The sequence below is a fragment of the Hyperolius riggenbachi genome, chromosome 5, assembly GCF_040937935.1.
Source record: "Hyperolius riggenbachi isolate aHypRig1 chromosome 5, aHypRig1.pri, whole genome shotgun sequence".
Lineage (NCBI taxonomy): Eukaryota > Metazoa > Chordata > Amphibia > Anura > Hyperoliidae > Hyperolius > Hyperolius riggenbachi.
The window spans coordinates 312275787-312303757 of NC_090650.1; the positions used below are offsets into that span (position 1 = coordinate 312275787).

The window sequence follows — 27971 nt, forward strand, 5'->3', positions numbered from 1 at the left end:
TAGTTCCATGCTTGATGGACGTTCGCTGCATCCGCGGTGGGTCAGTGAAGTCCATTATCCAGATAGCTTGGATTCTGCCATCACCACATTGGGTGACTGGTAGTATTCCTGCTACTCTAGTTTCTGGGAACGTAACTATAGACTGCAGTTGCTATTAGTTATGTTCTATCCTGTAGTCTTGCCTGGGTGGTTGCTTGCTGGTGACTGTTGTTAGCCTGCTTGCTCTGCTTCTGTGGACATGACTGTGAGCTGCGGTTGCTACTAGTTAACCTCCAATCTATAGTCCTGTCTTGTACCTGTCTGAATGCTTGCTATCACTAAGGCAGCACAGTGCGAACTAAGGCAGCGCAAAATCGCACTGTGCTGCAATTGTGTTTTATTTGTAGCAATATCGGAAGCCCAGAGCTGCAGTTGCTCTGGGCAGCCTGTGTAACCTCTTCCATTATCCAGCTCTTAGCCTTGTTGCGCTGGGTGGTCAGAAAGTATGACCCCCAGCATTACAATATATACAGTTGCTTGCAAAAGTATTCGGCCCCCTTGAAGTTTTCCACATTTTGTCATATTACTTCCACAAACATGAATCCATTTTATTGGAATTTCACGTGAAAGACCAATACAAAGTGGTGTACACGTGAGAAGTGGAATGAAAATCATACATGATTACAAACATTTTTTTTACAAATAAATAACTGCAAAGTGGGGTGTGCGTAATTATTTAGCCCCCATTGGTCTGAGTGCAGTCAGTTGCCCATAGACATTGCCTGATGAGTGCTAATGACTAAATAGAGTACACCTGTGTGTAATATAATGTCAGTACAAATACAGCTGCTCTCTGACGGCCTCAGAGGTTGTCTAAGAGAATATTGGGAGCAACAACATCATGAAGTCCAAAGAACACACCAGACAGGTCAGAGATAAAGTTATTGAGAAATTTAAAGTAGGCGTAGGCTACAAAAAGATTTCCAAAGCCTTGAACATGGAGCACTGTACAAGCGATCATTCAGAAATGGAAGGAGTATGGCACAACTGTAAACCTACCAAGACAAGGCCGTCCACCTAAACTTACAGGCCGAACAAGGAAAGCGCTGATCAGAAATGCAGTCAAGAGGCCCATGGTGACTCGGAACGAGCTGCAGAGATCTACAGCTCAGGTGGGGGAATCTGTCCATAGGACAACTATTAGTCGTGCACTGTACAAAGTTGGCCTTTATGGAAGAGTGGCAAGAAGAAAGCCATTGTTAACAGAAAAGCACAAGAAGTCCCGTTTGCAGTTTGCCCCAAGCCATGTGGGGGACACTGCAAACATGTGGAAGAAGGTGCTCTGGTCAAATGAGACCAAAATTGAATTTTTTGGCCAAAATGCAAAAAGCTATGTGTGGCGGGAAAAAATAACACTACACATCACTCTGAACACACCATCCCCACTGTCAAATATGGTGCTGGCAGCATAATGCTCTGGGGATGCTTCTCTTCAGCAGGGACAGGGAAGCTGGTCAGAGTTGATGGGAAGATGGATGGAGCCAAATACAGGGCAATCTTGGAAGAAAACCTCTTGGAGTCTGCAAAAGACTTGAGACTGGGGAGGAGGTTCACCTTCCAGCAGGACAACAACCCTAAACATAAAGCCAGGGCAACAATGGAATGGTTTAAAACAAAACATATCCATGTGTTAGAATGGCCCAGTCAAAGTCCAGATCTAAATCCAATTAAGAATCTGTGGCAAGATCTGAAAACTGCTGTTCACAAACACTGTCCATCTAATCTGACTGAGCTCGAGCTGTTTTTCAAAGAAGAATGGGCAAGGATTTCAGTCTCTAGGTGTGCAAAGCTGGTAGAGACATACCCTAAAAGACTGGCAGCTGTAATTGCAGCAAAAGGTAGTTCTACAAAGTATTGACTCAGGGGGCTGAATAATTACGCACACCCCACTTTGCAGTTATTTTTTTATAAAAAATGTTTGTAATCATGTATGATTTTCGTTCCACTTCTCACATGTACACCACTTTGTATTGGTCTTTCACATGGAATTACAATAAAATTGATTCATGTTTGTGGCAGTAATGTGACAAAGTGTGGAAAACTTCAAATACTTTTGCAAACCACTGTGTATATATATATATATATATATATATATATATATATATATATATATATATATATATACATACACACACATTTATTACTTTTTCTCTACAGCTCTACAGTAAATGGTCACTAGGTGTGCCAATATAACAGCGATTCCCATCTATTATTGCCATACACAAGACATAGGAACGCTACATCATGATGGTTACTTTAATAAAAAATCCTATAATTCTGAAACAACAATACACATTATGTTGTGCACCACAATAACAAGGAAGTATTGGTTTTAAAGGTCACAAGAGAGAGTAAAACAACATTATCTTCAAGATTGTGGGCTGATAACCTTCAAATCAGAAACTGCAATATTCCCCACCACATATAGCTCTAATTATAGCAGTTCCCGGATTCCCCTTACATGTTCCTTCGTGGTAAGCCAGAGTTTAGCAAAAAATACATTGCAGTGAAAAAGTGGCTTCCTGCATTCTTTAAGATTTAATACAAATGTACTTGTACTTTCAAAATAGTTACAAAAACAGTGCTAGACAATCTATGGCGGAGATGGACATTTGGCCCCATCTCAGTCGGGAATCTAGCAGCTCTGTAGCTGCTCCTCAATGTTCTTTAGTGTGGTGGGTTTAGTTGGTGGAAGCACTGGGGTCCACCATCACTGCCCTTTTGGTGTTGCATGTGGAGTGGGGGTCCCGGCACAGTGGCAGAGCCCGGGGCCCCTGCTTCTCATGTGCCCTAGTGTTTTTTGTTCCTCAAAGTTCTTTAGTAATCCAGCATGACAAAATTCTAAACGGAACTAATGATCCAATTCACTTTTTCTCCTACGTTTTCTCCTAGGAGATAATTTTTTCATCTTCTGTTTCAAATAACCTTTCAGCACTCTGCAATTTAAAAAGTTCCAAAAAGCAGCTGCAAAAGTACTGTTGGAATTCTCCAGGGTATTTTCTTGCTTGCTGGTGGCTTAAAAGACATTTTATGCTAAGATATGAAAATATATAAGAGAAAAAGTGAATTGGATCGGGCCCATTGTGTTGTCACTTACCCCACGTATGGTAAATTTTCAATTAATGTGCTGTATTGTAATCCCTCCTCCAGGCTCCACTGAATAGTACATGTTTCTTATGCAACACGTCTGTACAGGCGTCTATTTGAAAAGGGCTCCTGGAAAAAAAGGCTCCTGGTGTAGCCCATATATACCAAATTCAGCTACACAAAGGGCGCCTGGTGTAGCCCATATGCCAACTTCGGCTACAAAGGGCACATGGTGTAGCCCATATATGCCAACTTCGGCTACAAAGGGCGCCTGGTGTAGCCCATATATGCCAAATTCAGCTACAAAGTGCACCTGGTGTAGCAGAAAAAGCTAGTTTTAGTTTATTTAAAAGGATGCTGTTATAGGCAATTTTTTTTGGGCTATAAAAGGACTCTAGATAGAGCTAAGAAAAGTGATTATTATGACCTACTCTCACACAGAACCCTCCCCTGATGGTGCCTAACGCTAACCCCCTAGGTGGTGCTTAACCCTAAGACTCCCCTGGTGGTAACTAACCCTAAGACCCCCCAGGTGGTGCCTAACCCTTAAACCCCCCAAGTGGTGCCTAACCCTAAGACCCCCCTGAGGTGGTGCCTAACCCTAAGACTTCCCAGGTGGTGCCTAACCCTAAGACCCCCCTGGTGGTGCCTAACCCTAAGACCCCCTAGGTGGTGCCTAACCCTAAGAACCCCCCCCCCCCCCCCGCTCGTGATGCCTAATCCTAACCTCCCCTGCACCCTCGAATCAAAAATCTCAGCTATAAAGCGATGCCCTTGTGTAGCAGAATCAAAAACCTTGTAGCCTAAAACCTTGTAGCTGAATAAAAAATATGGGCTACAAAGGGGCGACCTACTGTAGCCAAAAACCTTGTAGCTGAATAAAAATATGGTCTATAAAGGGGTGCCCTACTGTAGCCGAATAAAAATATGGTCTATAAAGGGGTGCCCTACTGTAGCCGAATAAAAATATGGGCTACAAAGGGGTGCCCTTTTGTAGCCAAAAACCTTGTAGCCGAATAAAAAATATGGGCTACAAAGGGGTGCCCTACTGTAGCTGAAAACCTTGTAGCCCAAAAAAATATATGGTCTACAAAAGGGTGCCTGCTTGTAGCCTATATCAAAACTCGGGAGCCCTTTTCACCACCTTGTAGCTCATATTTGCAGAAATAACATTGATGTCTATGGAGGAGCCCTTTTCAACGGATCCCCTGTACAGTACTCATGCATTGTAGTATTGCCCTAATGATCAAGAAACAATCGTTATGGGTGCCACTGATCTACTGCATGTATGAGTCCTTTAAGTTGGAAGTTATAAATGAACTTACTTAAATGCTCTGATTTGCTAATTGGTCACCAGAGATTATCAATCATCTAACAATATTTCACACTTGGTGCAAATTTTGTTGCAGTTTGTGTGAAGATTGAAATTAGATCAATCACATGCAGTTGTTTCCAGTTTGGATTGGGCCTGTCTGCTCACAAACTACAACAACATTTGAACCAAGATAGAAAAAATGCCATCATCTCCATTTATCACTGCCTCAAGCTAATTAGAGGGTGTGTTTACAACTGTATTATTAACTGCATCTGCAAAAAAGCAGTTATTAGTTAAACGCCATAGGTCACTTACCAAGTGGAGCATAATTACTGTATATACTTGGATATAAGTCAACCTCATGTATAAGTCGACCCCAATATTTGACCCTCTTAAGCTGGAATTTTTTAATGACTCAAGTATAAGCCTATCTAGCAAAATTAATTGCCGCATTTGGGGACCAGGATGGATTAACGGCTGTACTGTATAAAATGTTGTAGCCATTAACCCCTCCTTTCCCCCAAATGCAGCCAATAACTCCATGTGCCGAATCTCCATAAAGCCACAGTAGCAACGTCATACTGTCATTGGCATAATCTCACTTTGGTTTAGCACACAGCCTATAGAGAACATCTTGCCCATGTACCTATATGATTTACAAGTTGATGGGAAATATCATTGATGTAAGCTGCATTCAGTCTCACCATTTAATAACTCAGAAGCATAAAATTCACATCCTGTAGTTACGGTATGTGACTAAAAAATGGTATGGAGAGCTGGTAGCTTGAATATTCTTTGATAAATTATACTTAATGCAATATAAAAAAAAGATGGTAATCAACAAATGAATGGTAAGCAACAAATTACATCTTTTCTAGTAATTACATCCTGATTCTGTCAGGGTTCTTGCTAACCGTTCGGGGTTCTGTTGATCCCAACACGGATATCAAGGGGCGAGCAGCTCCAGGGCGTGGGGTCTAAGCAGGCACGGGTCTTCATTAGTGCACCCCGCAAGGGATGATGGACCTTCAGCCCTAGTGGGTGGAGGACTACTTTGCTGCCTGGTGCTCGCCAAGTCACGACCCCTAGGACTACCGCACTAGTGATGGAAAGAACAGAGGGTACCTGACGGGATAATAGGGAATACTGGCAGAGTGGAACGTTGGGCAAGGATAGGCTATCAGGACCGGACTGGCAGGACAGGAAGACCAAACCAATATGGAAACCAGGAAGGAACTGGCAGGCTGGGGAAAACCCAGGAAGGGAGTTGACGGATTGGTTCCCGGGAGTCAACAGAGAGGCAGGGGGAATCCTGGGTAAGAAGCTGACAGCTAGAATCCCAGGAGGGGTACTGACTGACAGGGTAAGTTCCAAAAATACTGACAGTCAGAGGTAGTCCCTGGGAAGGGAACTGACAGGCTAGGAACCCAGGAGGGAACTGGCAGGCTGAGGGAAACCCAGGGGAGCTGCAGGTGACTGGAGAGCTCCCGGAGGGAACTGGCAGGCTGAGGGAAACCCAGGGAAGCCGTAGCTGACTGGAGATGTTCCGGAGGGAACTGGTAGGCTGAGGGAAACCCAGGGTAGCTGCAGGTGACTGGAGAGCTCCCAGAGGAAACTGGCAGGCTGAGGGAAGCTGTAGGCGTCTGGAGAGCTTCCAGAGGGAACTGGCAAGCTGAGAGAAATGCAGAGGAGCTGCAGATGACTGGAGAGTGCCCATAGGGAACTGGCAGGCTGAGGGAAACTCAAGGAAACCGTAGCTGACTGGAGATCTCCTGGAGGGAACTGGCAGGCTGAGGAGAATCCAGGGAAGCTGTAGTTGACTGGAGAGCTCTCAGAGGGAACTGGGAGGCTGAGTTAGCCGGGGAAGTTTCAGTGAACAGGGAAGTGAGACAGAGAGACCAACAGGGAACAGGGATAGGCACAGGGAGGCAGGCCGGGAAGTGCAGGCTGGGAAACAGGGATGGATGGATGGATGGCCGACAGGAAACTGACAGGGATTGCAGGGATCCTGGTCTGTGCTTCCCTCCTCTTTGCAGAGAAAGCGCAGCAGGAAGCCTCGTATTAGCAACTCACCTCCTTTCCTGCTCCACTTGCCGATCACTTGTTGCTGGTCTCCTCCGTCTGCATAGCCACTTATGCTCTCTCTACTTCCTGATTAGCAGGCAGAAGAGAGTGTATTAGCGGCCATGCAGATGGAGGAGACCAGCGGCAAGTGAGTGATGATTGGAGAGGGAAGGGAGGTGAGTTGCTAATACGAGGCTTCCTGCTGTGCTTCCTCTGAAAAAAGGGGGGAGCACAGAGGGGGCCCCAGGGAGAGGGAGAAGTCGGGCTCCTTTCCCTGCGGCCGAGTACCAGTGAAACCGTGGCTCCCTCCTCCATCACTGCACCCCCTTCCCTCACAGCTTTCCGGGCGGGCAAGGCTGGGGGAGCCCTGTGTAAAATTTGCATTAATTTGATGATACGCCTCTTCATCAGTACTGAGGGTCAGTGAGATGCCAATTGTTGTGCAATTTTTTTTTTTTTTGCGGATTTCAACTTCTGCAGTAGCAACATTTGATTGGGTGTATTTTCAAGCTGCATACATTTACATGAAATTGAAATTATAACATAACATCTGCATCAACTCTTATTATTTGCTCTCTGAATTATTTGGATCTCATCATTGATCATCCTTATGGATCAAACACTATGGGGTGTATTCAGTAAATATCAGCAAAATGTACGCTCATTAGAACACGCACATTGTGTTTATGCATGTACTAAATGCTACTAATATTTAGTGAATACATCTCTATCATTCATATTTCTATCAGACTCTGTTTACCCTACGTGTGCATAGTCCTGTAATTATAAATAAAAATGAATACTGCTTGTCATTTGTGAAAACACAGCACAAAGCTGAAATTTTATAATGCTCCTTAAAGTTTACTAGAGATAATTAGGATAAAAAAAAATTCATACATACCTGGAGCTTCCTCCAGCCACCTCCGGCCTGATTGCTCCCTCACCGCCGTCCTCCACCTCCTCGATCTTCCCTAACGGGTCCCGGTATCTTTGGCCAGTTGCAAATTGGGGCTGCGCACGATCCCCTCTCCCATGGCCAGAAGAGTTCTGCTCCTGTGCAGTAGTTCTGCGCAGGCGCAGAAATCTCCCTGTGAGAGAGGGGAGCCCGGTGGGGCGGGAGCACGCATGGCCGGGCCGCACATGCGCAGTAAGCCCTGACTGCCAAAGATACCAGGAGCCCTTACGGAGGATACAGAAGGCAGAAGACGGTGCTGAGGGAGTGATCAGGCTAAAGGGGGCTGGAGGAAACCCCAGGTATGTATGAATTTTTCCTTCCTATTCAGCTCAGGTTCCCTTTAACATAGGTTTTGTATACTTATGGAGCAGCTACAAGAAAAGGCCTTAGACCTCTATTAAGCCTGGTTCACACATACATCTATATACTTCTGGTCCAGTACGGTCCTGTCCTGTCAGTTTTGCATGAGTTTTCTATAAGTTTTACCTGACTAGACCGGAAATATACACTTTTTTTGTGTGAACACACCTATATAAACACATACAAAACTGATACAAAACTGACAGGACTGGACCGGATTGGAAATGTACAGATTATATGTGAACATGAACATACACTATACACTACACACTAAAGCAGTGCATTGTGAAAAAGCTTTCAGTGAAAATGCATATAGTGTGAACTGAGCTGTAGGGAAACATGAACATTACTTTGAAAATCAGTTGTTCTTTCAGTTATAACTGAGAGAAACTGATTTAGTGTAAAAGGACCCTAGCATGAACTTACTAATGAAAAGTAGAAAATATTAAAGTGCTTCTACTAATACTGACATCTACCTTCTTCTCTACAAGGCTCATTACTGTGATTGTCACACTGTTAAACTTAAAGAGACACTCAAGCCAAAAAAAAAGTGACAATGATTTGTATGTGTTGTACAGCTAAGAAATGAAACATTAGGAGCAGAGACATATGTCTAATAATGTTTCCAGTACAGGAAGAGTTAAGAAACTCCAGTTGTTATCTATGCAAAAAAAAGCCATTGATCTCCACGACTTTCAAAGTCACAGTCTTCTGAAGCTTGTTATCTCAATGGTCAGTCACTGTATTTTATTTTTCTCTCTAGAGCAGAGTTCCCCAACCCTGTCCTCAAGGTTCACCAACAGTGCATGTTTTGCAGGAAACCACAAACATTCACAGGTGAGGTAATTAGTGTCTCAGCAGAGCTGATTAACTACCTCTGTGGATTTCTACAAAACATGCACTGTTGGTGGTACTTGAGGACAGGGTTGGGGAACACTGCGAGGACAGGTCAATAGTTCACTGCCCTGCTCTGTAAAAACATTTAGAATGCTGAGTTGTGTGTAAACTGCAAATATTAGAGAATGATTCAATGTTATAAAAAACACTATATAACTGAAAATAAAAATATGAGAAGGTTTTCTTTGCTACTAATGTTCTAGTAATTATCTGTACTACACAACCAATTTATTATATCATAATTTTTTTTTGCTTCATGTGTCTCTTTAAGACTGAGAAATGCACAAATGGCAGCGCTAAGCTTGTGTTAACACATTTCTTATATTGATTACCAAAAACATGAATACATTTGATGCAGGAAAAATGCACCATTCCAAGGACAGATTATTCAGGTGGTCAGCTTCTCACCACACTATGTTGCTCACCATGTTGCTCTAGGTTTTGATCAGTGCAGAAAGTTAGGTGGATTTAGTAATGCATTGCTTTTTGATTAGGATTAAAATAACAGCCTAAACAAACAACACTGTCTGTATTAAGATATGCATAAAATGCATACCAAGCGTATAAAAGAAGCATGTGTAAAATGCAGGCTTTGTAACAGACGAGCTGTCAAGACTTGACAGGCAGTGATGAATGGATCTTGAAAAATGTTGACAATCAGGAAGAAAGGGATAAATAAAGCAAACACAATAGTGACATTTACGTGTGCCAAGAATAGACCTGTCAGGCAACACGTTCTTTGTGTATGTGTATTACTAACAGTGAAAACTAAAATGCCATTCAAAGTTCAATATATACTGTATATAATGATATGCCTCACAAGGATCCAGCAGATCAGATGAAAATTATGCCCTGTGAGGTTTACAGTGGATTGTCCACTTGGGTGCTTCAAAATCTTTCTCACTGATTTAGAAGACCTAATGTACGACATTGACTTAAAGAGAACCCGAGGTGGGTTTGAAGAATATTATCTGCATACAGAGGTTGGATCTGCCTATACAGCCCAGCCTCTGTTGCTATCCCAAACCCCACTAAGGTCCCCCTGCACTCTGCAATCCCTCATAAATCACAGCCATGCTGTGAGGCTGTGTTTACATCTGTAGTGTCAGTCTCAGCTGCTCCCCCGCCTCCTGCATAGCTCCGGTCCCTGCCCCCGTCCCTTCCCTCCAATCAGCAGGGAGGGAAGGGATGTAGGCGGGGACTGGAGTTCTGCAGGAGGCGGGGAGAGCAGCAGACTGACACTATAGAGATAAACACAGCCAGCTCTGACAAGCTGTTTGTCAGCAGCGTGGCTGTGATTTATGAGGGATTGCAGAGTGCAGGGGGACCTTAGGGGGGTTTGGGATAGCAACAGAGGCTGGGCTGTATAGGCAGATCCAGCCTCTGTATGCAGATAATATTCTTCAAACCCACCTCGGGTTCTCTTTAACTTCACATTTACTGTGAGTGGAATAAGGTAGATCTATACTAAGGCCTGGTGCACACCAAAAACCGCTAGCAGATCCGCAAAATGCTAGCAGATTTTGAAACGCTTTTTCTTCTTTTTCTGCAGCGTTTCAGCTAGCGTTTTGCGGTTTTGTGTAGCGGTTTTGGTGTAGTAGATTTCATGTATTGTTACAGTAAAGCTGTTACTGAACAGCTACTGTAACAAAAAACCCCTGGCAAACCGCTCTGAAGTGCCGTTTTTCAGAGCGGTTTGCGGTTTTCCTATACTTAACATTGAGGCAGAAACGCATCCGCAATACAAAATCTGCAGCAGCCCGGGAGTATGCGTTTCTGCAAAACGCCTCCCGCTTTTGTGCACCAGCCCATTGAAATACATTACCCTAGTGGATCCGCACCCGCAAGCAGATCGCAAACCGCAGCGGAAACATCCGGTGTGCACTAGGCCTAAGTGAATATGAAAGGTGCTATTGCTTACCTCATTTTAAAAAAATGGTAGTGCACTATCATGCTCATCCTCTGTCTTTAAAGGGAACCTGAAGCGAGAAGTATATGGAGGTCGCCATATTTATTTCCTTTTACACAATACCAGTTGCCTGGCAGCCCTGCGGATCTACTTGGCTGCAGTAGTGTCTTCATCACCCAAGAAACAAGCATGCAGCTAATCTTGTCAGATCTGACAATAAGGTCAAGAACACCTGATCTGCTGCATGCTTGTTCAGGGTCTGTGGCTAAAAGTATTAGAGGCAGAGGATCAACAGGATAGCTGGGCAACTGGTATTGCTTAAAAGGAAATAAATATGGCAGCCTCCATATCCTTCTCGCATTTCTCTATGTTTTCATTCTGTCCTGTGCAAGAGTTCAGGTGCACTTTAAAGTCCCTTTTCTATTGCTGACATTAGGCTGCTTTTCTCTATGTAAAATAGCAGGTATTGTCGTGTCCTTGAAAATTAAGTCTCAGAATTTCCCCAAAGATTCCACTGGAACTACAGATATCCTGTAAAAGAGGAAGTGTGAGGAACTCAAAACACTGTAAAATAAAACAACTTAAGGAAGTGCTAAGTATGCACTTCACAAAGCAAAACATGTGTATTTACATCTTCCTAATAGGAGATAGCAATTATCTAAAGCTAGACATACGTGAATAAAGTGGGTGCCTAAAGAATGTTTCATATTACTAGTGCAGCACTCAACAACTTCAATGTAGTGTCCTATGGGAGGGGGTGTGGCTCTAGCTGCCATGGTGTCTGGTCTTGCCTGCTGGACTGGGCCTGACAGAGAAAAGTGGCCACAGTCACATGATTTATGTTGCTGGGAACAAAGTACAGGCATTTAACCACTTCAGCCTTCAGTCGTTTTTCACCTTATGCATCCGAGCCATTTTCACCTCCCATTCATTCGCCAATAACTTTATCACTATTTATCACAATGAATTGATCTATATCTTGTTTTTTACGCCACTAATTAGGCTTTCTTTAGGTGGTACATTTTGCTAAGAATTATTTTTTTCTAAATGCATTTTACCTGGAATATTAAGAAAAAATTGAAAAAATCATTATTTCTCAGTTTACGGCCATTATAGCTTTAAAGTAATACATGCTACCATAATTAAAACTCACATATTTTATTTGCCCATTTGTCCCAGTTATTACACAATTTAAATTATGTCCCTATCACAATGTATGGCGCCAATATTTTATTTGGAAATAAACGTGCATTTTTTTCTGTTTTGCATCCATCAATATTTACAAGCTTATTAAGGTTTTGTTTTTTTGTTTTGTTTTTTATTAAATAATTTATTTGGGGTTTTTTTGGAATGTGGGGGTAAACAGTTAATTTTAAATTTATAATTTTTTTTTTAAATGTATGTAGATGTAGTTTTACTATTTGGCCACAAGATAGCCACACTCAACACATTTTTTTCGTCCTGTAAGTGAGCGCTCTCGCTTCCAGGATGTGAATGGAGGAAGGGAAAATTTTGTTTTTCAGAAAGATTGCGGCTTCTGAAAGAAGCCGTCGCTCTTTCTAACGGGGACTTAGATCAATGAATGGTAACTGTGTTCCCATTCATTGGTTGGTCCCCGGGCTAACGGGCGGTGGCACGGGAGCACGCGGGCGTACGTGATTGCACATGGGAGCACGCACCGCCATGCAGCAGCATGAGAGCAGCCTTTTGGACATAGCAGCTACGTCCAAAAGGCGAAAATGGTTTACATCAGTATTTAAAAAATGTGATTCAGGCCTTTTGCACACTACGGGCTTGATTACGGATGTGCTAAACAGTTAGCACGTGAAGTGCCGTTCGCGGACTTTTGCGCGCGCAAAGTGCCACGATTCACGCGATCGCGGACTTTTGCGCGCGCAATTTGCCGTTCTAAACAGTTTGCACGGCTTTGTGAATCAAGCCCAACATGTGATTTCGATTTTTTATACAATTCAATTTTTGCTTCAGATTAAAAAACGTAGCAGCATGCAGTACTTTTTTTAATCGGAATCAAAAATTGGATTGTATAAAAAAAAATCAGAATCGCATGTAGTGTGCAAGAGACCTTAAGAACATTTTTTGGAAAGGTGTTGGGCAGCAATCTATTATTCTTTAAAAAAAATTAATTTAAAAGATACAAAAACCCATTCTGAATTATTTCATGTAATGTTAGCAGAATAAAATCACCAATATACTTTGGGTTTAAAAAATGCTCAGAAATTATTCAATGGCCTCAATTCACTAAGCAGTTTAGACTAGTCTACTGATCATTGCCCTTGCTCTACCGACCAAATTATTGAATGTTTTAAACCGGGTCTAAAACATTACACCAAACCATCAGTAGACTAAAAACCATCAGTAGACTAGTCTAAACTGCCTAGTGAATTGAGGCCAATGTCTGACAGATCAGGACTGTTATCAAGACTGCTGAAAGGGGCAAGTCTTGAGTTGGTCTCTTCCACCTGACAAGCCATTATATCACAATAGTAATCAGCAGGTCAGCAGTACTGTGCAAAGAAGCAATGACAATCAGAAATTTATTCAATTTAAAGTTATCAAGTGAATGGTAAATACATGTATCTGTCAGATTTTAAACATTGTCATTTCTGAAAATTTTTGGTCACGTTAAAGTGTACTGCTATTATATGAAAGACTATAAGGTCAGCAGGATTATAACATTTTTGCAATAGAGATAATTTGGCATTGAAGGAAATCGCTCCCCCAAAAACCCATGTTTACTTCCTGGTAAGAGGTTATAATGGCTCAGATACGCTGTGACCTAGTTTCCAAGTAACAGAGTCCCTTAAAGCCTTATGCCGTCATGGGCCTGCTCAAGTTTCTTACCCCTTGTGACTTAGTCACACTTTCCACACAAAAACACATGCTACTGATTTCCAAATAAACTAAGATTCACCATATTTTCTCTTTTTTTACTCCTCAAAAAAAAAAAAAAGAGAATTACACATTTCATATGCTTAACCTAGCTGAAAATGCTTTATTTTCCATTTTACTTAACATTGTTACTAAATATAACACACAACTGTAGGTAAAATAAACAATACACCAAAATATTAAGACCTGAAGTACCTACTGCTGAGAAATGAAGTGAAGGATATAGCACGAGTACAGCATACATTTGGTCAATGACCCGGTGCTGCAGTGCATTGCGTTTGACTAAATGTATCTTAATGCCTGAGCAGAATCTAGTAGGTAGGCCACAGCCTACTTATCCTTTAATACAATGACACCCCCACAACACACGCTCTAACTCCCTCTCCCAAAATAATGACACAAGTGGTGGATGCATATCTGAGTGCATCACCCATGGGAACTAAATTATTATGTATTGCATAGGATTCACAGAGATTCACATGGGGGGGGGGGGGGGGGGGCTTATGCAAAGGGAAAGTTATCCTGGGTGGCAAACTACTACGGAGGCAAAAGGTATAAGCCCATCCTTACAGCATTCACCTCAGCTTCATTATGAAACTCACTATTCACTCCAATGGGATTTTAAATTATGCAACGTTTGAATTAGACAATTGTTTCTAGAACACACCCTTGGCCTAAGTAGTGAATATCATGTACTGATAACTGTGCAGAAAAAAAGTTTCTTCTTTCATTCACCCTATAGTATGTTAAAGTGGTATGAAACTCAAATGTCATCTATGGTGTAAAGCATTAAACACAGCATACAACTAATCATTAAAAAGAGATAAATGGTTTTCAAGTTGCTGTAAAGGCTTGTACACATGCCTGACTAAAGTCGGCTGAGGCGGTTGATAATGACTGCCTCAGCCAATAGTATGTGTGCACAGGCTCATGACCCCCGAGCCCCAACCCGCAAGCAATCTGCCTGGCATATCAACTCACTACCAGGGATAGCTGATTCCATTGGTCACGCCATCCCCACGAGACGTCAAATATACGCCCATCCATTGTCCTTCTGCCTCTCCATATAACAACACAGCGCGTCTTCAGCTACACAACTGACATGCGTCTGTGCAGCCCAAGGGGGTCCCGACAGGCGACATCCATCAAAGGTGTGTACGCACCTTACAAGTTAATACCAACACTTCTGATTCACTCAGGAGCTAATTGATGTAACTAATAGCTAACTGCTGTACCAAAAGTATCAAAGTGACTTGAGCTATAGTAAGATTGTGTAAATAATGCAGAATAGCTTCTGTTTTATCCAGGGGGAAGCAGAGATCTGATAATGTATCCTGCAACCAGCATTGTTATTAAAACCGCAATTTGGACCTACCTGGGGCTTCCTCCAGCCCCCAGTAACCCGCAAGGTCCCATGGCGTCAGGTGCATGGCGTCCTCTTGGCTCCTCTACCGTTTCCGCTGGTGGCTCCGTTAATTGGCGACTTTGGCCTGGAGAGGAGCCAGGAGGATGCCAGGGGACCTTGCAGGCTACGCAGGGCTAGAGGAAGCCCCAGGTAAGTCCAAATTGCATTTTTAGCCTGAGCTCAGGATCCCTTTAATTACCTTCAGTTAGTGTAAATATGTCTTCAAGTGACATAATATCAGTCTTTTACTGTTTACTGTTTTTTTCTTATGTTTAATGTTTTAGAGCAAAAATAAATTATTTGCGTTTTATACTACCTTAAAGTATCAACAGAGAACGACAATACTAATTACAGTGATTTTCAATGAAAAAACATTGTTATGGAATACCACTCTGGCATAAATTGGGCACCCCCTGTATATGACATTCTGTTGCTCACAACATCAAATATAGAATAACTAAACACGCATGTAATCTCCTCTGCCTACTAACACAATCTTATTTTCAATAGAGTTGGGCCGAACGGTTCGCCGGCGAACGGTTCCCGGCGAACTTCGGTGGTTCGCGTTCGCCACCCGCAGGTGAACGTTTGCGGAAGTTCGCTTCGCCCAGTTCGCATCAAAAAACAAAATTTTTACCCTCCATTTCACTGTCAGCAGCCATGTTATGGTCAAACACACTGCTTGAGAGCCCGCCCACCCTCCCTTCAAGCTAGGTCCTTTATACCATTTGACTCAGTTGTCTGCCTACACTAATTAATTATGGGACAGCTGGTACACACTCTGCTAGAGAGTTTTAATTCCTCCCTCCTCCCACCTCCCTCCTCCCACCTCCCTTCAACCCTTCAACCTATTCCCTCCTCCCTCCTACCGGAGGGAGGAGGGTCTCTTCTGGCAGGGAATTATACTACTTTAAAAGCCAGTATACATCATACCATAGCTGGGAATCGAACCCAGATCTCACTGTGTAGTGGACACGTCACCCTAAGCACTGTACCACTACAGTAGTAAGTGAAGCTTGCCGAAAATGTACCATTAATGCTCAATGCAATAGAACCATTAGGTTGCTTAAAGGAGAACTGTAGTGAGAGGTATATGGAGGCTGCCATATTGATTTCCTTTTAAGCTATACCAGTTGCCTGGCAGCCCTGCTGATCTATTTGGCTGCAGTAATAATAATAATAATAATCCAAACATTTGTATAGCACTTTTCTCCTGTCAGACTCAAAGCGCTCAAGAGCTGCAGCCACAGGGACACGCTCAAGAGGCCACCCTGCAGTGTTAGGGAGTCTTGCCTTGAACTCCTTACTGAATAGGTACTTGACCTAGCCATCTGGGGTGGGTCCTCCAGCAGAGATGTGTATTTCACTCAAATAGGTGTGGCTCCAGGTATTAGAGCTTTTGAAACATGTTTTCTATCATTTTTCCAGCTGATAGAAACTTTTAAACTTTGAAAGTTCGCCTCCCCATTGAAGTCTATTGCGGTTCGCGAACTTTTTCGCGAACCGAACGTTTTGCGAAAGTTCGCGAACAGGGTTCGCGAACTTAAAATCGGAGGTTCGGCCCAACTCTAATTTTCAATATGAAAACTCATTAAGAAAATTTTAAGCAGGGTTTTAGATGGATTTTGTCAGACTCTTTTGAACATTAATATATTTGCTGTGTTGTTAAAGGGACACTTAAGTCAAACAAAAAAAAAATGAGTTTTACTCACCTGGGGCTTCCAATAGCCCGCTGCAGCTGTCCGGTGCCCTCGCCATCTCCCTCTGATCCTCCTGGCCCCGCCGGCAGCCACTTCCTGTTTCGGTGACAGGAGCTGACAGGCTGGGGGCGCGAGTGATTCTTCGCGTTCCTGGCCAGAATAGTGCCATCTATGCTGCTATAGCATATATCATATATGCTCTTTTTCATTTTATGTTGTGGTATGCTGTTAGAAAGGTACATTATGGCTCAGTTAATGTTTGGGTCTGTTTACAACCGGTTAGCTTGCTTGTGGAGATGACGTCAGCAGATGTCACAATGTAGAAACATTAGTATTCCCTCAAGGGTCTTTTTTGTAGTAAGGTTTTGTAATTCTGTTGGTTCAGGGGAAGTATTTTGAGGTTTTCAGAATGAGTTTCAATATAGGAAGAGTTAAATGTCATTATTTAAACTGGGGCAAAAAAAAAAACCCATAAAGTCTGTTTTAGATGATATTGGTTTTAGTTTAGTCAAAGGTTTTGTACTTAAAGGGACACTTAAGTCAAACAAAAAAAATGAGTTTTACTCACCTGGGGCTTCCAATAGCCCCCTGCAGCTGTCCGGTGCCCTCGCCGTCTCCCTCCGGTCCTCCTGGCCCCGCCGGCAGCCACTTCCTGTTTCGGTGACAGGAGCTGACAGGCTGGGGGCGCGAGTGATTCTTCGCGTTCCTGGCCAGAATAGTGCCATCTATGCTGCTATAGCATATATCATATACCATATAGCAGCATAGAGGGTGCTAATGTGTCTGGGAACGCGAAGAACCACTCGCGTCCCCAACCTGTCAGCTCCTGTCACCGAAACAGGAAGTGGCTGCCGGCAGGGCCAGGAGGATCGGAGGGAGACGGCGAGGGCACCGGACAGCTGCAGGGGGCTATTGGAAGCCCCAGGTGAGTAAAACTCATTTTTTTTGTTTGACTTAAGTGTCCCTTTAAGTACAAAACCTTTGACTAAACTAAAACCAATATCATCTAAAACAGACTTTATGGGTTTTTTTTTTGCCCCAGTTTAAATAATGACATTTAACTCTTCCTATATTGAAACTCATTCTGAAAACCTCAAAATACTTCCCCTGAACCAACAGAATTACAAAACCTTACTACAAAAAAGACCCTTGAGGGAATACTAATGTTTCTACATTGTGACATCTGCTGACGTCATCTCCACAAGCAAGCTAACCGGTTGAAAACAGACCCAAACATTAACTGAGCCATAATGTACCTTTCTAACAGCAACCACAACATAAAATGAAAAAGAGCAAAGGACAAATAAAAAAGAAAATTCATTTTGTTATGCAGCAAAACAATGGCCCTTATTCAATTCACTTTTCCTCCTAAGTTTTCTCCTAGGGGATATTTTTACACCTAATCAATAAAATGTGATAAAATCATAATCATTTTAACAGTTCTTATTCACCTACTTTTTGGTACTTTTCAATAGCAGAGTGATGAAAAATTATATTTTGGCATGCCAGAATAATAAAAAGATTGCTCAGATGTTATGTCCAGTTTGACTTGTTGGTTTTTTGGATTTGTGACAGAACTATTTAGTAGACTGTTCATTTAGATTACTCTGTGCATTTATTTACACGTTATGCATATGCATTTACACTACACTTGGAAAACTCTAACAAAAATAATCATTGATCAATAGCGCACACACACTATACAAGTAATTTACCACTTATAAGGACATATCAGGGCTGGTGCACACCAAGAGTGCTTCTTCTAAGCACTTTTCAGATCGCCAGTGCTTTGAAAAGCGCTTGGCTTACTGAAACCCTATGAGGGTGTTTCCTCAAAATTGTAAACGCGCTGCATGTAGCTTTTTTTGAAGCGATTCAGCTTGATTGAATGAGCAAAAACGCTTATTCAAAATTCACTTCACAAAAATCGCTATTGCAAATCGCTAAGCTCCAGCAATTGCTGTAGCAATTTTGGTGTGCACTAGCACTCAGACTGCAATTTTGAAGTCCTCAGATGGTTGCAGTACAAAGCCTTGCCTGCAAAGTTTGTAGTGTCTTTTCTACACCTCAACTCCCTGTTCTGCAAATGCAACAATAACTGTAATCTACATGAAGCTCATCCATATCTTAGTGATCACAAACCAGCTCAAAACTTCTTATTCCTGCTGCACTTTTAACTGAAGTCCACCCTTCTTCCCCAGAAATACAGCAGCCTGTTTAAAGTTTCTGGAACTGAGCTGGTCTTCAGAAAGTCTGTGGAAACAGCAAGTAAACTTCTGATCTGACTATGTAATAAATAAATAATTATACCCTGAACTTAGTTCAGCTACTGTACCCCAACTCTGAGAAGGAAGGTACGAAGACAAGTAAAATATGCTTGTTCAAAAACTGTATCATTTATTTTCATTTTTCATGTAATGCTATTATCATGTAATCTCATTGGCCGACCAATACTCTTCCCTCACTTATCAGAAGGCTAAGCTGGGTGCCATCCCTGATCCCCAGTGCCTCTTCTGTAGTGTGTAACAGACAGATGAAATCTCCACCACTCAACTTGGACTGCAACTCATCCTTCATTCTGCTGTTCTTTATAAGAAAGGAAACTGGCATGAACTGTCCTTAACCATTCCTCCTGCTCTTTTCTATGGAAGTAAAGCATGGTACAGGTTGCCATTCAATCACCCTCCTGCAGATCTTTGTGAATAATTGGGTTGTGCTGTCCACACATCAGAGGAATTAATGCCATTTTCACAAAAAATGTTTTATCTACCTCCCACACTGCCCTCTATGCCACATTCCAAGTAATCACCAAATAAAAAATAAGGGTCCCCATCAATCCCCAGCTGCCTTTCTCATGACACATCCCACAAAGCAGTGCCAAGTGCAGCATCACCCTGTACTATAGTCATTCCCCAACCATTTACCAGAACTGAAGGGAGTAATAGTGGTTATAACAGCCATGACCACACCCCCTGCAGCCACAAAGGGAGGAGTAATGCAGGCACCATGCTCCTCCCAGATGGGACTATAGGAGGCCAAGCTGCTGCTATGATGTGGTCCTCCTCCTCCAGAAGGGATCAGGATGGCAACTGTTAAGGGTATTATCAAAACATCTTTGTGCAGCTTTATTGATTACAAAGGGGGGAACTTTGGGGATCCTTTCTAAGTGGTGAGTCGAGGTAGAGCAATTTTGTTTTTTGTCTAGATGACCTTTAATAGAAATGTATAGAAATATATACTTGACTACTTCATCAGAAGCTACTTTAACAGTACAATAAAGTACAATTATTAGAGCTATGAGTAAGGTCCTTTGGGACCGAAATATGTCAGCTTTTAGGTGACCTTAGATACATTTTGAAATAAAGTTTGGATCAGCTTGAACAAGTGCAGATCATTCCTTCTGTTATATGCACTCCTTGGATTCAGTCTCCAGTTACCAGCACTGCTCTTTACTGGGAGTGAGCGGTTCATCTACTACTTATTAAAGTACAATTATCTTTCAAATAACATACTCAACATAATAAATAGCCTAGAAGCTAGGTTTACTTATTGGCACTTTTTGCAAACTTTTACATTATTTGTTCAGATATGTTCAATAGCTTGTCTGAGGACGGCGTTTACAGCAGCTCTCTGTGACAATGCGACAATGAGAACAAGTTTAACAGAGAATGTCATTTCAGAGTACATACCTTTAACATGGTCAATTGTTCCTAAAACGTACAGCCCACTGTAGAAAAATGCTCAGCTTGGACTTGCTAAAAATAAGTCAGCTAAGGGTGTCGTCTTGTCTTCCTGGTGATAAAATAGTTTGAAACAGTTACTGGTGGAGAGATCCCGAGGAACTGATAGAGGGAGTGGAAGGTTCGTACACGGGGACTCCCAGCTCACCGACACAATGAAGAGCTGAATCACGCCGCATGGGAAACAATACAAAACTTGCTCCGTTACTATTTAAGGAGTTCCAGACCACAGCGTAAATGTTTGTAATGTTTTCCTGTTTGTAGCACAGTGAGCCTTTCATCTGTTTAGTAAGAAGCAGGATTAAAGCTTAATTAAGAGCCAATTTTGTTCCATCATTGTCAAGAGAGTTGGAAAGAAACAGCCGTCTAACTTCAGCCCACGACAGCGTATCAAAGGACGTCGCCACAAACTTTGTAATCTGCAAGCTGTCCTAGTCTGCACTTGCTAAAATCAGTGTTATAGGGAGAATACAAAAAGACTAATCTCTCTGCTGCAATCATCCCCAGCAAAGTAACAATACACTGCTGGCAGCACAGCAAGGAAGAATGAAGTCTATGCTAATTTTTTTTTTTGCTTCAGGGGAGTTTACGTGGAGAGCAGCCAGCTAAAGCTACAAACTACATTTGCTGAACTACTTCACTCCTTTGCAAATTAGACAATATAAGGAATGCACTATACCCCCAACTGGGCTCAAACTGTGGGAGTATAAGTGGCAGTGCGTCAAATGACATGCTTGTTTCTTACAGAAACAGTACTTTATATGTGAAACCCTTACTTAGGAATAACACATTAAAGTGGATCCGAGGTAAACTTTTACTTGCATTATTGTGTTCCTTTACTATTGTTTATAGGGCATTCCTCAAGCGAAATACTTTTTTGTTTTTGTTTTAATACTCTAATTCCCTATAAACTAAATAAACCACGCCTACAGGTTTTCAGAGAGCCTTGGCAGTAGCAAGGGCTCATGGGAGCTCAGTCTGGGCAGGAGGAGGGGGAGGTGTTACTAGCCATTGATTTCAGAGGCAGAGGGGAGGAGGGAGGGGGATTAGTTTTTTTTCACAGGCTGAGTGCTCAAGATACAGATAAGCCTGCCTCTGTGTAATGTTCACAAACAACATGGCTGCTGCCATTGTATCACAGGAAGACGATCATATTCTATTAAAGCTGTTTGCAGCTAGATTTTCTGTGTAAACTATCTAAACTTTAGAAAAGATACTGTATATAGACAAGTTACTTGTTATAGTTAGTTTTTCATCTCGGATCCGCTTTCAAGTCAGAACAGGTTTATTTTAAATCTCAACCAATGACTGAAAGAAGAAAAAAGTCTATAATAATTTCCAACCTGTCAACTCTATGTATGTGCCATGGACACGCCCCCTCCAGAACCACCTGACATGATTGACCACTACAACTATATTAATATCTTTTTTTTTTGGGGGCATCATTCTCTTGCTCAAAGGGGGGGGGGGGGGGGCGCTGGAAGGTGTCCTCTGTGAGCACAAAGCTGACCATGCCCATTGCCCGCATCCTCCCTTTGCAACAGAGAGATTCACTCTTTGTGGCCAGTACTTCAGATACAGAGCCTTCCATTCCTGTTATGTCTCTCACTGCTCAGTGTGCAATTAAGCATTTAACTTCTCACTGCCACTCCAGTATCTTTATAAAGGCCTGTACACACACTAACGACTGCCTGAGCCGGTTGTCAGATGTGTTTATAGCAACCACCGATCCCCAACCTGCGAGCGATCCACCCGGCGGTTCAACTCACCTCCCACGACGGCCACATTGTCTGCGCCACTCCCACCGCCCCCCTGCATAGCAACAGAATGCACTGTCAGCTACATAGCTGAATCACGTCTGTACAGGCCGGTCAGCGATTTCACCCTAGGGGAACGGGTCCTGATCCCTGACAAGTGACATAAAATGAAGCGGTGTGTATGCACCTTAAGAGGGTTATGTAACATTTCCTATTGCAGGCAAGGAAGGGTGATAAAAGTTACATGTTTTTTTATAAACATAAATGGGGGAGAGTGAGGGAAGGACTAACAAGTGAGGGTGCTGTGCTGTCCTGTGTTCAGATAGGCAGACATTATCTCCAGGGCTGTATTTAGGCCAAGGCCACCTAGGCCATGGCCTAGGGCACCACAAGAGCAAGGGCACCAAAGCAGCAGGCTAAACTGATGCAGCATTTGCAAGCTGCAATGCAGGGAGATCAGGCAAGTGCCTGACTGCGGTAGTCTGCTGCTAGCCACCTGTGCTGCAGCCACCTTGCTCTCTGTGCACTTTTGCATTGTGGCCGGCGGCTATGGTCTTGGACAGCATTAGAGACGAGAAGGAAGAGGAAGCTTCTGCATTGGAGATAAGTGGAGAAATGAGTGACACTGATGGCTGCTGCAGTGTAAAAGCGAGCTGGCTACCTATACTAAAAGGGGGTGCGGGGGTGGGATAAAGGGAGTCATCTGGCTACCTATACTGGAGGGAAAGGGGGGAGAGGTCATTTGGCTACCTATACTGGAGGGAAGGGGGGTCATCTCACTACCTATACTGAAGGGGGCGGCTGGTGACAGTGGCCTTGGGCGGTAAAGAGTACAAATCCGGCCCTGATTATCTCCTAACAAACTCCAGTAACACCTAGGGACAGACTCATTGCCTTTGTTTAAATGTTTGATTTGAAAATAGTGGGTCTTTTTTCACTAGTAAAACAACTTCTACAGAATTAAAAAAAAAACGTATAAGAACCACTGCATGTTACTTTCACCAAAAGAGAAGACATTATTTTGCACTACACCATCAGACTGTGTTTAGCCATTCATATGGATGTTAAACTGTTCCTTCTCTTTTGAGAGATGTGACCCCAGGGCACGTACGCTGCTGGTGTTACAGTGGCTGGACCAATACGGAAGTACGGAGGCCACACGGAACGGAGGACCCAGAGCTGTACAGCGGCAGGTGGCAGCAGTGTACAGCTATATCAGAAGATGCCAGGGGAGAAGAGGAACATGTGGCAAAGCAGGTCTGGAGCGAGGGGTAGAGGAGCGAGGCGCTGTATGGGTAAGAGCTGAAGTGTTAGTACAGTGCTTTAAAAACCACTTAAAGTGTACCTGTCTTGAGAGAAACACAAGGATTTATACTTAACTGGGGTTTCTTCCAATTCCTTAACTGGGGCTTCATCCTGTAGTCCATCAGCTCCTTTCAGGCTACTAGACTGCTGCCATGCACCTTTTTAGTTGCATTTCCATGGCCAGGAGCGTTCTGCACCTGAGCAGTTGAAAGCCTTAACTAACTGGGCAGGGGTAGAACGGCATTATGGCCATGGAAGTGCGTTCAAGGAGGTGCATGGCCAGAGCCGCCCATACGAAGTAGCCACTGGGATTGCACACTTTTATTTGGCTGCAGCAGCTCATCGGATTGGACCAGAAGACGCTGAGAGAGCTGGCAGACTAGACTACAAGGGGGTAGAAGAAGCCCCAGGTAAGTAAAAATACTGTGGTTCCTCTTGTTTCAGGTTTAAATCTGTCTTCCCCATTGAGTATTATGAGTATTGCCATATATTTATGATTTTTCTGCCAAATTTTTCTGGCAAAAATACATTTCTCAATTTTGCCCATCACTGCCAATGGTTTATCTGGTATAAGGGATTTTCACTATATTTAAATCAAAGAGAAACCGTAACCATGAATTGAACTTCATCCCAATCAGTAGATGATACCCCCTTTTACATAAGAAATCTATTCCTTTTCACAAACGGATCATCAGGGGGCGCTGTATGACTGATATTGTGGTGAAACCTCTCCCACAGAAAACTGTGAGGACCATGGTCCTGGCAGTTTTCTGTCTGTGAACCTCATTGCATTGCGTGAAATAGCGGTTTACAGCTGTTTCCAACTGGCAAAGAAGCAAGCAGTATCTCCTTCCACTGACATCACCTGGCAGCAGTAAAAATGTCACCATGTGATAAATGTCAGAATGTAAATAAGGGACAGTGGGCAAACACTGATTAAATCATTTATACATAATTATTGTAAAAATGAAGCACTTTTTTATTACATTATTCAACTGGAGTTCCTCTTTAAGCTAGCAATGAAATCTAATGGACACGTATTTTTCTTTAACTAGCAAGTGTACTTTTAAAATGCATCCATTGAGGGAGAGTAGGTAACGACTTAGGAATCCAGTTAACCCACATCTGCTATTAATTCACGGGGACTTTCAGCAGTTTCCTCTACACTGACACATCACTGGTGAGCACAAGCATGTGCTCATAGTGACTGCGTTCTGCATTGCCAATCATGATTTGTGAAATGGCCACACAGGGAGTGTCATATAGGTATTCTGATTAGCTGATGAGTATCGAAGAACATTATTGAAACGTACCCCGTAAATCTGCTTTCTCAGGGAACACAGTGCAGTGCTGGTTTAGTGTCTGCGTAGGAGTGCTGATTTTATTTGGCCTTCTGTAAGAACAGAACTGTTATGTGACATAAGCAGAGAGGTTTGTGCCTTCTACCAGTACGTCTTAGCTGCAGCTGCTCAGGGCGAATACAGCTGAAGTGGGAACCTGTGGCTGGATTGGTATATATACAGAGGGATTACATTTTCCAGCTGGGCTGGAAGTAAATTGTAATTACCCAGGAAAAGCATAAGCTGGTGGAGGTATAGCTGGACTGCCTGCTCACACTGACACGCCCGAGACCTCCACTAGGACCAGTGGACTGACTGAGCCATAACTAGTGTTACTATTCTGTGATTCTGCCAGATGCATTTCATTTCTCAGAACACAACATCTCATGTTTACAAATTGTAAAGCAACCATATTACAGCAATATGACACCTCACATTGTTCAGTATCAGGTTAATGTATTGACTAACAGGTGCTATTTTAGCACATTTTAATTCATTGTGGTAAACTGGGAATATGCATTTGGTAAACAATGTTAACCTGTTGCGGTCACAAATTACATGACCTGTGTTTATCATGAAGGAACCTGATTTTTGCTACTGATATGTTTTGTGACTCTAAACAACTAACAAGGAACTTATACAGTATACATATACAGAACATGGCTTTCACCAAGCATTCAGGCCACATACTGCTGCACTGGGACCACTGTCACTTTCCAGGATATTGGAAAAAGTGGTCATCTTCAGGGCAATCTAATCAGTGCTACTTATGGTTATGCATTATGGTAACTATCCTGAATGACATGCATAGTACTATTTTATTGTGCTGCACTGAACAGTGAACACATAGCGCTGGATAAGTAAGATTACTAAATCTAGCAGGGTATGGTCTGTACAGCATTTTAACTCTAGACAAGGAAGATGATTCAGTAGACATAAACAGCAAACAAAATTAATAATACAACTCACTTAGGAAGAAAATGTCTTTCACATATTGCATATTTTTTGTTTGTTTTTTTCAATAACACCCGCTATGCAGGCGCAATTTGCATATTGGCATGCCTCGATAAAATCACGGGCGCCTCAGGGTGCCCAAATGTATCTTCTTTGCTGCAAATTGTGGCATTGTGGTGGGGAGTAGGGTAAGGATAGGGAGAGGGGAAGGGGTTGGAAAAGTGTTGGTCACCACCTAGGGGGGTTAAGGGTTAGGCATAGGTAGAGGGAGGTCTTAGGGTTAGGTATCGGTAGAACAAGGTCTTAGGGTTACGCATCTGTAGAGAGAGGTCTTAGGTTTAGGCATTGGTAGAGTAAGGTCTTAGGGTTAGGCATTGGTAGAATGGGGTCTTAGGGTTAGGCATCGGTAGAGGAAGGTCTTAGGGTTAGTCTGCATAAGAAGGTCTTAGGGTTAGTCTGCAAAAGGAGGAGGTCTTCGAGTTAGGCATCGGTAGAGGGAGGACTTAGGGTTAGTCATTGGTAGAGGGAAAGTTCTGTGTGAGAATAGGGTTAAGTTAAGGCATAGTACATTTTGGTAAAGATTACTGATATTTTACTATTGGAATAAAGTAGTAGAATATTGGTAATTTTATAGATATTCTACTAGCAGCAGTCCTCCGTGCCCTTTTTTTTCAGGTGCTTTTTTTACATAAATGCTCATCCAGGTGTGTCTATAAGACAGACAGACAAAGGCACCAAGTGTGACTCTGACATACTGCTGTTGTGTACTCCTACCCTTACTGCCTGATGAAGCGGGTATAGACCTGCGAAACGCGTTGTGATAAAACCCTGGAGTGTACCAATAAATTTACTTTTGTTGAATTACACAGCTTTTTGTGTCTGCTTGAAGGAGGTAAGTCCACCACTGCCTCCTAAGCAATTTTAAATATTTTAAATATTGTTTTTATCCTTTTGGCGCCTCTGTTCAGTTTATGATACATTTTACATCCACCCTTGGTAGAGGGGGATACCCCTTTTTCTTCACGTCTACAGAGAGCGACTTCTTAATCCTGAGTGAGGACAGGTTAATCTCCTCATCTGCTTATACAGTGGTTGCCTGGAGGTAACCCTGGTTTGTAAGTATACATTTTACTCCTTCTCATTATACCAATTGCCTTGACTTACTACACTATATTGGGCTCTCGGTTCTCCTTTTTTATATAGGTGTGTCTTTAATATCAGCATAAATCTATTAACCCTTCGCACTCTCACATGCAAATGTTCAAACAAATGCATTCGCAGATTCACTCATCCAGGCACAACTGTTATCCCTACAGCTAAATTAAAAGCCAGGGTTTTAGTTCACAGAAGAATGCATTCTTATGCTTAGTCACCTATACTGCGCAGAAGTACCCAGGTAAACATAGGTGTTCTAACTCTGGCCCTGTAACATGCATAGTGCAAACATGCAGACACATTCATTGCATCAAACCTATCAATGGATTAGGAGCACACATCCTGACATCCTCTCCTGGGACAGACAGTGCATCTTACCAATCACACAAGGGAGCTAATGTTATGTGTCCATGTGCACAATGCACATACACCAGCATAAGCTGTGTGCATGCTGACAAACACATACAGGGGAAGGAGGGAGAGCACTCCTTCCCCTGTATGTGTTTGTCAGCATGCACACAGCTTATGCTGGTGTATGTGCATTGATTGTGCACATGGACACATAACGTTAGCTCCCTTGTGCGATTGGTAAGATGCATTTGTTTGAACATTTGCATGTGAGAGTGCGAAGGGTTAATAGATTTTTGCTGTTTTCTAGCCACACCCCCTTCAGCACCTCCCTTTCCTTAATAACTTATTTAATGTCCTAACTAGAGGCGATGTGCCTGGATGTATGTATTTTTTTCTTGTTACTGACCCCTGTGGCTAGGGTCTAATTCAGTGCACTCCCTCCTTCCCCTGTATGTGTTTGTCAGCATGCACACAGCTCATGCTGGTGTATGTGCATTGTGCACATGGACACAACGTTAGCTCCCTTGTGCGATTGGTAAGATGCACTGTCTGTCCCAGGAGAGGACGTCAGGATGTGTGCTCCTAATCCATTGATAGGTTTGATACAATGAATGTGTTTGCATGTTTGCACTATGCATGTTACAGGGCCAGAGTTAGGACACCTATGTTTACCTGGGTACTTCTGCGCAGTATAGGTGACTAAGCATAAGAATGCATTCTTCTGTGAA

The 27971-nt window shown here is 42.8% G+C and overlaps 1 protein-coding gene across 2 annotated transcripts in view; it reads right to left on the bottom strand.

Moving 5' to 3' along the window:
• The window catches only part of ARHGAP28 (Rho GTPase activating protein 28), a 185376-nt gene that overhangs the window by 108665 nt on the left and 48740 nt on the right, over positions 1–27971 (bottom strand). The window contains exon 1 of one of the 2 annotated variants that reach the window (XM_068237205.1): positions 20331–20879. The exons of the other annotated variant lie outside the window; for it this stretch is intronic. The gene's annotated coding sequence lies outside the window, so the exon portion shown is untranslated. Of the gene's footprint in view, positions 1–20330; positions 20880–27971 lie in introns of those variants that run through there. 2 annotated transcript variants of the gene reach the window in all.